Source organism: Vicia villosa, linkage group LG3, assembly GCF_029867415.1.
Source record: "Vicia villosa cultivar HV-30 ecotype Madison, WI linkage group LG3, Vvil1.0, whole genome shotgun sequence".
NCBI classification, from domain to species: Eukaryota; Viridiplantae; Streptophyta; class Magnoliopsida; order Fabales; family Fabaceae; genus Vicia; species Vicia villosa.
In genome coordinates, this window is record NC_081182.1 from 166,285,119 (window position 1) to 166,294,376 (window position 9,258).

Genomic DNA, 9,258 nt, shown 5'->3' on the forward strand with positions numbered 1-9,258 from the left:
TCATCACATTCCTCGTGAAGAAAATAACTTGGCTGATGCATTAGCCACACTCTCATCCATGATTAGGATAAATCATTGGAATGACATTCCTCAGATCGATGTTATGCGCCTGAATGAAGATGTTCTATACAAGAGAAATTTCGACATGGTTCTGCTCAGATGCGTTGATAGAAAAGAAGCAGAAACACTCATGAGAGAAATACATGAAGGTTCCTTTGGTACTCACACCAATGGACACACCATGACAAGAAAAATACTGAGAGCAGGATATTATTGGCTGACGATGGAGTCAGATTGCTACCAGTATGCAAAGAGGTGTCACAAATGTCAGATCTACGCCGATAGAATTCATGTGCCACCATCTCTTCTCAACATACTCTCTTCCCCTTGGCCTTTCTCCATGTGGGGAATCGACATGATTGGAATGATCGAGCTGAAAGCGTCCAACGGACATCGCTTTATCTTGGTAGCCATAGACTATTTCACCAAGTGGGTTGAAGCAGCTTCGTATGCAAATGTCACTAGACAAGTTGTCGTCAGGTTTATCAAGAATCACATCATCTATCGCTACGACATTCCTAGCAAGATAATCACTGACAATAGGTCAAATTTGAATAACAAAATGAAGAAGGAATTTTATGAAGAATTCAAGATTGAACATCACAATTCATCTCCTTATAGACCAAAGATGAATGGAGCTGCAGAAGCAGCTAACAAAAACATCAAGAAAACCATTCAGAAGATGGTCATCACTTACAAAGATTGGCATGAAATGCTCCCGTTTGCTCTTCATGGTTACCGTACATCTGTACGTACTTCGACTAGAGCAACTCCTTTCTCCCTTGTATATGGCATGGAGGCAGTCCTACCCATAGAGGTTGAGATCCCATCAATGAGAGTCTTGATGGAGGCAAAATTAACAGAAGCCGAGTGGTGTCAAAGCAGATTCGATGAATTGAACTTAATCGAAGAAAAGCGCATGACAGCTTTATACCACAGACAGCTATATCAACAAAGAATGAAGAAAGCTTTCGACAAAAAGGTTCGGCCTCACACAATCAAAGAAGGCGACCTTGTACTAAAAAAGATTCAACCTTTTCTCACAGATTCGAGAGGGAAATGGACTCCCAATTATGACGGCCCATACGTGGTCAAGAGAGCTTTCTCAGGAGGAGCCTTAATACTCACGACTATGGATGGAGAAGAATTCACTCGTCCTGTGAACGTCGACGCAATCAAGAAATACTTCGCCTAAATAAACAAAAGAACAGCCCGCTAAGTTGAAAACTCGCAAAGAGCAACTTAGGCAAAAAGGAGCGTCTCGGTGAATCGAAAACCCGAAAGGGAGATTCAGGCAAAAGTTAGAGACATAAAAAAAATATAATAATCAATCCCGGTAGACTTAAAACCCGAAAGGGGTAGTTTACGCAAAAGTTAGGGATAAATGGCAAGTAACTGTGTTCAGGAAAAACTTGATCATTCGAAATCCATAGCGGAGTATTCATCATCAGTAGGTCATTTTCAACGAAGCACGAATACAGCGCAGTTCAGAGTGGAAGGGAAAGATAACGGTCGTCACGTTTAATCGTAGCCCTTTTCCCGAAAATTACCAATTTCCAACTTTGTAAATACTCCATGGGATCAAGCATTTGGCTGGTTACCATTCCATAAATAATAATTCGAGTCTTGTGCCTTTTCTTTGCAAATCAAGTCTTTTTCAGTTTCTTGAAATGCATTTTAAGTTTAAACAGTCATTTTCTTGAAACAAATGTTTTCATAAAATAAAACGAATTTACTTGCAAAAATAAAGGTGAAATTTATTTATAAGGATTACAAACAATAGGAAGAATGTCAACAGTTGCTCCGAGAATGGTTGAGACTCCGGGAACCCAGATTTCCCCATGAGGCCGCTTTGCGAACATCTCCCGAGGACGGATCTTCACTTCAATTCATATCACTTCAAAACAGCGGGCAACTGATAACTCGACATCCCCAACAAAGTGCGAAGTACAAATTGCACGAAGAATACATCTTTTGATCGTCACAAGATTCAAGTTGTATCATAGGATTTCACATCCGCGACAATTCTATTCACATTCACTTTACATTTCATAATATTCATGCATACATCACATCATAATTGCATAAGATAGCATAGTCTAGTTAGTTCCCAAGTCATTAAGGCAGGTACTCGAGTTTCCCCTACGAGTCGTGGAGGAACTTTCTTCTTCAAGACGACGGTTCGTACACAAGGATCTCCCCGAGCAAGTCAACAAATGGCAATCTCCTTTAAAGAGATAGTTTGTTCACTTTTCGAGTTCCCCAACCGAGATTCTCCTGCAGAGTGACACTCGACAAGATAGTTTGTTTCGCATTTGCCTTCCTCACAGAGTCGTTGAATATCTCCAGCGGAGCCAATGGATGACAGTCTTCATCAGTAAAATAACACTGATTCCCCGGCAAAGTTAACAAGCGACAAGTTTTCTCCCAGGAAGATGCTTCAACAAATCCCCAGCGAAGTCAGTAAATGATAATCTTCTTCAAGAAGATAGTTCAAATTTCTCAGTACGAGTCGATGAATGACAGTTTTCACCTCAGAAAACGATTTGTTTCCACCCCAGCAGATCGACCAAAGATGGTCCTTCTTCGGAAAACAGTTCATCCGCCTTCAAGCGAAGTCATTAGCCCCTCAAAAGGACGCATGATCATATGGCATTCATTCAAGAACTTTGAATTAAAAGAAAGCATGGTGAAGTTTCTTACCAATCATCAAACGACATCTCTCCAACAAGCGCTGGTGAGAAGTTTGGAAAGGAAACAAACCTTTGGAAATTTTCTCTTTATCTGAGATATTGTCCAATTATAACTGAGACCAGTTCCGCGATATAGACATCCGGATCGAGGGGAGGTTATCACAACTGAGACCAATTTCGAGATATGGACATCCGAAACGAGGGGAGGTTGTTTATCGTTATCACAACTGAGACCAGTTCTGCGATATCGACATCCGGATCGAGGGGAGGTTATCATAACTGAGACCAGTTTCAAGATATGGACATCCGAAACGAGGGGAGGTTGTTTATCCACATTATAACTGAGACCAGTTCCGCGATATAGACATCCAGATCGAGGGGAGGTTATCACAACTGAGACCAGTTTCGAGATATGGACATCCGAAACGAGGGGAGGTTGTTTATCGTCATTATAACTGAGACTAGATCTGCGATATAGACATCCGGATCGAAGGGAGGTTATCACAACTGAGACCAATTTCGAGATATGGACATCCGAAACGAGGGGAGGTTGTTTATCGTTATCACAACTGAGACCAGTTTCGAGATATGGGCATCCGAAACGAGGGGAGGTTGCTTACCTTTTTCTATGTATCGACACTTAGTTGAAGAAGACGGATTGTGCATGTTACTTTGCCATCCATTCACCCGAATCCACATTACGTGTTTCTACAGGAGTTTGTCTCCCTATCCCCCCGCCAAATACGACAACGGGATCAAGTCATGCAAAGGTTTTATCACTACAACATCTCAGGAACGCCCAAAATTCGGGCATTCTTCGGTATTTAAGTCTCTTTCACTCTGAAGCAATCGAGATATTAATCTCTCTCCCTCTAGTTGAAAAAAACTTATATAGGGGAATCTGTCATACCCTAATTTTGACCCCCCCTGAGATATCATATCTTTTAACTTTTCATCAAAGTCAAAGCAGAGACTCAGAGCATTCACTTATTCATCTGAGACTTAGTCGGGGATGTTCAGGGACAAAAGAACTCAGGCAAAGGACCAATCAGTGAAAGGGATGGTTTCTAATACAACTATGGGACTCAAAAGCTTCATTCTATCCACCTATGATTGATTAGATACTGTTATACCCCAAAATTTGCCCGCATATTTTTTCAAGAAAACTCCAATCTAAAAATTAGGAGTTTCATATAATCACGGATTTTTATTTCATAAATATCCTGACATATGAAATACTTAGTTTTTAGAATTTTTCTTATACAGTATTTTGGCTCGCTGTTGAATTTATTCATACGCAAACGCCAGTTACTGTTTATTGCTTCACACACGCTATTTATTTGATATTTTTTTACAGATAAGTAGTACTGACGCAATTGGTACATAACTAAATCTTTTGCAGGCGCAGAGTCCAGGATTCAGACTGTACTGTCAGTTGACAGTCAAACCGCTGACAGTGCAATTCTCCGTATTTTGTACCATCAATCAAATCAAACTTTTTGCACTTCAAAATTCCAAGATTTTTGTTCTAGAAGTCTTCTGAATATCACATGATTAGCAGAGACTCAGCACTGCACAAAAATCAGGTACGCTTAACTGTCTCCTACACAAACAGTCCCTAATTAGGGTTTATTGTTTTTTCAGGAGAAACAAGTTTTTGAGACCTCAAATGGATTTCATGGACCTCCATATATCTCAAAGTACCACCATGCAAATTTTCAAACTTCAATTCACTCAGACGCACCGTCAGCAGCTCAAACATTCAACAGACGACCCGGTTGACCAAAAAGTCAACAGACAGTCAAAAATGAAATTTTTTGTCAACATCCATATTTTGTCAAAGGATTCATCATTTGATCATTGGATGATCATAATTCATCAAGGAAAGATCAAAAATCAACAAAACCCTAAGATTCAAAATTAGGGTTTTCTCCTAAAAAGTCAACTGAACTTTGACTGGTCATAACTCTCTCATCCTTCATCCAAAAAATTCAAATCAAAGCTCATTTTGAAGGAAATTCAATTATCTTTCAAATGCAATTGGTCCCATGTTCACTAGGTTCACCATTTGAAAAATATGAACCAAGACATTACAGGTCATTTTCAAAGTCAACAAAAAGACACTTTTTTCAAAAGGACACACAAGGAGCATCAAAAATAATTTTGACATGAGACCAAGGACATTGGTTAGAGGACTCTTTGAGGTTTCCAAAAAGTGCAATATCTCCTTCATATGACAAAAATTGAGGGATTTACACCTTGTTGAAATTGGCTAAATTTTGGGAAAATGCATAAAATCAACATTGCTCAAAAATGTATTTTTTCCAAATGGGACCAAGTTTTCATAGTTCAAACATGTTTACCATGATATAATGGGCCTCCCATGACCAAGGCAAAGCCCACACCATTTTTATTCATTTTTGGTTTAATTTTATCCTATTTTAAGATTAAATGAAAATGGAAAATGGAAGGATAATGCATAGCTTAGTTTCTAAGCATGAGTCATCAAAGAATCTTTAATTTTCTGCAGAAGATTGAAGTACAAGGCAAGAGAAGTGAAGAGGAGCAAGACTTGGTCAACAATTCAAAGATTTTTAATATTTAAAAATCAAGAATTCAACAAAGGCAATCAATGCTTCTTGGCTTAGTTTCTAAGCACCTCTTGGCCTATAAATGAAGCTGAATACTTCAACAACAAGACACACACGAAATTATAGCCAAGGCATAGCAAGAAAACTCACCAAAATTCTCTCAAAATTCCATAACTTTGTAATTTTCAAATTCCATATTCCAATCATTATCAATACAAACAATCACTTTCAATCATCTCCTAAGGTGGCATAGAGTAAGAATGAACTCATAATATGGTCCTATAAGAGTTATAACACGTGTATAGTACTCTTCACTTTCATACATAATTAATTTTCGTTTTCATACATTTAATCAATATCAATGTAATCTAATAATTCTAATGAGTTCATGAGGTCCCATAAGGTAGATCTGGGCCCTAACATGTTAGCTCCCACGTGAGAATCATCCCATGCCATTAACAAGTGCTCATGCATGTTCAAACTTCAACTCCATCGAACCCATGGCTACAGCGCTCAAACAGTGAAACTAATACCATATTTGGACTCAGAGCATCCTAATTAGGGGATCTGGGTCACTTGTTACTCTTCCTAACGTTTGTTCTTGCAGGTTTGTGAAGCTACCAAAAAGTGGTGTTTTTTATCGTAAAAATAGGGGGGGTTTAAAACCGCCGCTATCTATGTGAAAAAAATGAAGAAGACGGAGGTTGAAGACGACCACGTGTCCAAGCGTGGTTCGTCAGTCAAAGCTGACTCTTCCCTCCGCTCGCGTGGCTCCTCATCATTGGCAGGTCAACTAGTCTTCCATCCACGCGTGCACTTGTGGGTCCCAGTCAAAAGTTTGAATTCTCCTTGAATTCAGCGCATGTCCCCCACCATCATATCATGTTCCCTCACGATCTGAGCCCTTGGATCATCTTAACTTTTCATCCAACGCACCAGACAAGTGGTCCATACCATGAACCCAACAGCATAACACACCTGATTATTTTACTTTCTATTTTTCTATTTTTATTTTAATTTCTTTGTTAAATTAATTAAAAATAGTTTTAAAAATCCAAAAAATACACAAAAAATATTTTTAAGTTTCTAAAATAATATTTTATTTTCTGATATAAAAATATTTTATTTTTCTTCATAATTTAAATATTTTGTATAATTAATTAGATAATATGCATATATTTATCTTTTAATTATTTTCAACCAATCAAAAATCATAAAAAAAACTGTTCTTTATATTAAATACTATAATATATATTATAGGCTAATTTTGTACATATTTAGAATAATTTTCTTTTTAAGTTTTAATTATTTGTGTAATTATTTATAATTATGTATTAATTAACTTAATAGATTTCAAATCAATTTCAAAAAATCCCAAAAAAATTAGTTTTGTTTTTAAAATTAATTGATAAGCATTTTGAACATATTTTAAACTTAATTTTTAGGTTTAAATTTTATTTCCATCTTTTTCTCATTTTAATTAAATTAATCATGCATTAATTCTAATTAAAATCAACCATCAAAAAATCCAAAAACATTTCTTTTATTTTCTTGCAATTTAAATTCCTAGATAAATGTATAGGTTGTCAAATTCATGTAAATAGCGTAGTTTACATTTCCTGCACAATCGATGTTGTGGACCTCCGATTTTTTTAATTCCGGGCCATACCTCTGTTTTGTAGAGATACGTGAACTGACTCTTTTTTATCGCTTAATGCTTTCGCATTTTTGAAAATTCACAGAGTCGCCACCGACCTTTTATTTTATCCAATTAAGGAAAGGTTTATAAAAGAAACAGAAAAAAGACCTTTAAGAAATTCTGGGTAAGGGGGTAGGTTATACAAAGGGAAGGTGTTAGCACCCTTTGTATCCATGGTTATCCATGGGCTCTTAAGTTTGCTTAGCTCACTTGTTTTTCGATCACTTTTCAATTGCTTTAGAATGCTCATATGTGGCTTCAAATACTTTTGTAAATTGAATTTTGTAATGATCCGTGTGTGGATGTATACAAAATGCTTGTTTATCTTTCGAAAGATGTTTTGAAAAGAGCGTTAACTTTGTAATAATCCGTGTTTGGATGTATACAAAGTATTGTCTTTTTTGAAAGTTTGGTTTTGAAAAACAACAGTGTATGAGAATTTTGTTTGTTTTGATTTGAGCAAGCAAACTAGGAGGTCTACCCTGAGTTGTAAGGTCTTTATCCTATTTCCTTTAAAAATCTATCCTTTCACCGGATATAAACGCAAGGTTCGATTTTGTACTCAAAACAGTGGAATTTTGACTTTGATTTTGAAAAGAATGAGAAGGGATTACCTTAAAAGGTGCAAGTGTGATTGTGTTTGGATTCAGATATTTTATCTTTGAAGTTAGTGATCTAACGGTTCAATTTTATCTTTGACATACACGCAGTTTATATTTGCTGGAAATTAAAGTGCGGAAATGTAAAGTGCGGAAAGTAAATCTACGCTATTACATCGATTGTGCAGGAAATGTAAACTAGCCTATTTACATGAATTTGACATCCTATACATTTATCTAGGAATTGAAATTGCAAGAAAAATAAAAGGCATGTTTTTGGATTCTTTATGATTGGTTTTAATTATAATTAATGCATGATTAATTAAATTAAAATGAAGAAAAAGATGAAAATAGATTTAAACCTAGAAATTAAGTTTAAAATATGTACAAAATATTTGTCAATTAATTTTAAAACAAAACTAATTTTTTGGAATTTTTTGAAATTGATTTGAAATTGATTTAAGTTAATTAAAACATAATTATGAAAATAATTATACAAATAATTAAAACTTAAAGAGAAAATTATGCAAAATATGTACAAAATTAGTTTATAATATATAAACAATATTTAACACAAAGAACAATTTTTTTTATGATTTTTTGATTGGTTAGAATAATTAAGAAGCAAATATATAAATATATACTAATTAATTATGCAAAATATTGAAATTTTGAAGAAAAATAAAATATTTTTATTTCAGAAAATAATATATTATTTTAGAAGTCTAAAAATATTTTTTATGCATTTTTTGAATTTTTAAAACTATTTTTAATTAATTTTGTAAAGAAATTAAAATAAAATAGAAAATAAAAGGATACCTGATTAGGTGTGGTATGCATGAGGGAGTATGATGTTCATGCAAAACTTTATACACTTATTACGACTCTCATGGGACCAAACAAAGAGCTTATTCTTACTCTATGTTGCTTTAAGAGATGATTGGAAGTGATTGTTTTGTATTGATATTGATTGGAAATATGAAAATGAAAATTACATAGTTTGGAGATTTTTGTGAGAATTTTGAGGTTTCTATGCTATGCTTCCTTTTCTATTTCGTTCCCCTCTTGTTTGTGAAGTATGATAAGCTATTTATAAGCCATGGAGTGCTTAAAAACTAAGCTAAGAAGCCTTAATTGTCTTTGTTGAATTTTTGTCTTTCAAGCTTAAAATTTAAGCAACCTTTGCTTAATTCTTCCACACCTCTTGCCATAGACTTTCCTTGCACCTTCCTTGCTGCATAATTAAGTCAATTGTGGAGGCTTTAGCTTAAGATTAAAGCTATGTATTATTCTTCCATTTTTCCTTTTTAATTTAATCTTATATGTGATAAAATTAAACCAAAAATGAATAAAAATGGTGTGGGCTTTGTCTTGGTCGTGGGAGGCCCATAATATTGTGGAAATGATGTTTGAACCATGAAAACTTGGCCCCATTTGGAAAAAATGCATTTTTGAGCAATGTTGGTTTCATGCATTTTCCCAAAATTTAGCCAACTTCAACAAGGTGTAAATCCCTCAATTTTTGTCATATGAAGGAGATCTTGCACTTTTTGGAAACCTCAAAGAGTCCTCTAACCAATGCCTTTGGTCTCATGTCAAAATGATTTTTGAAGCTC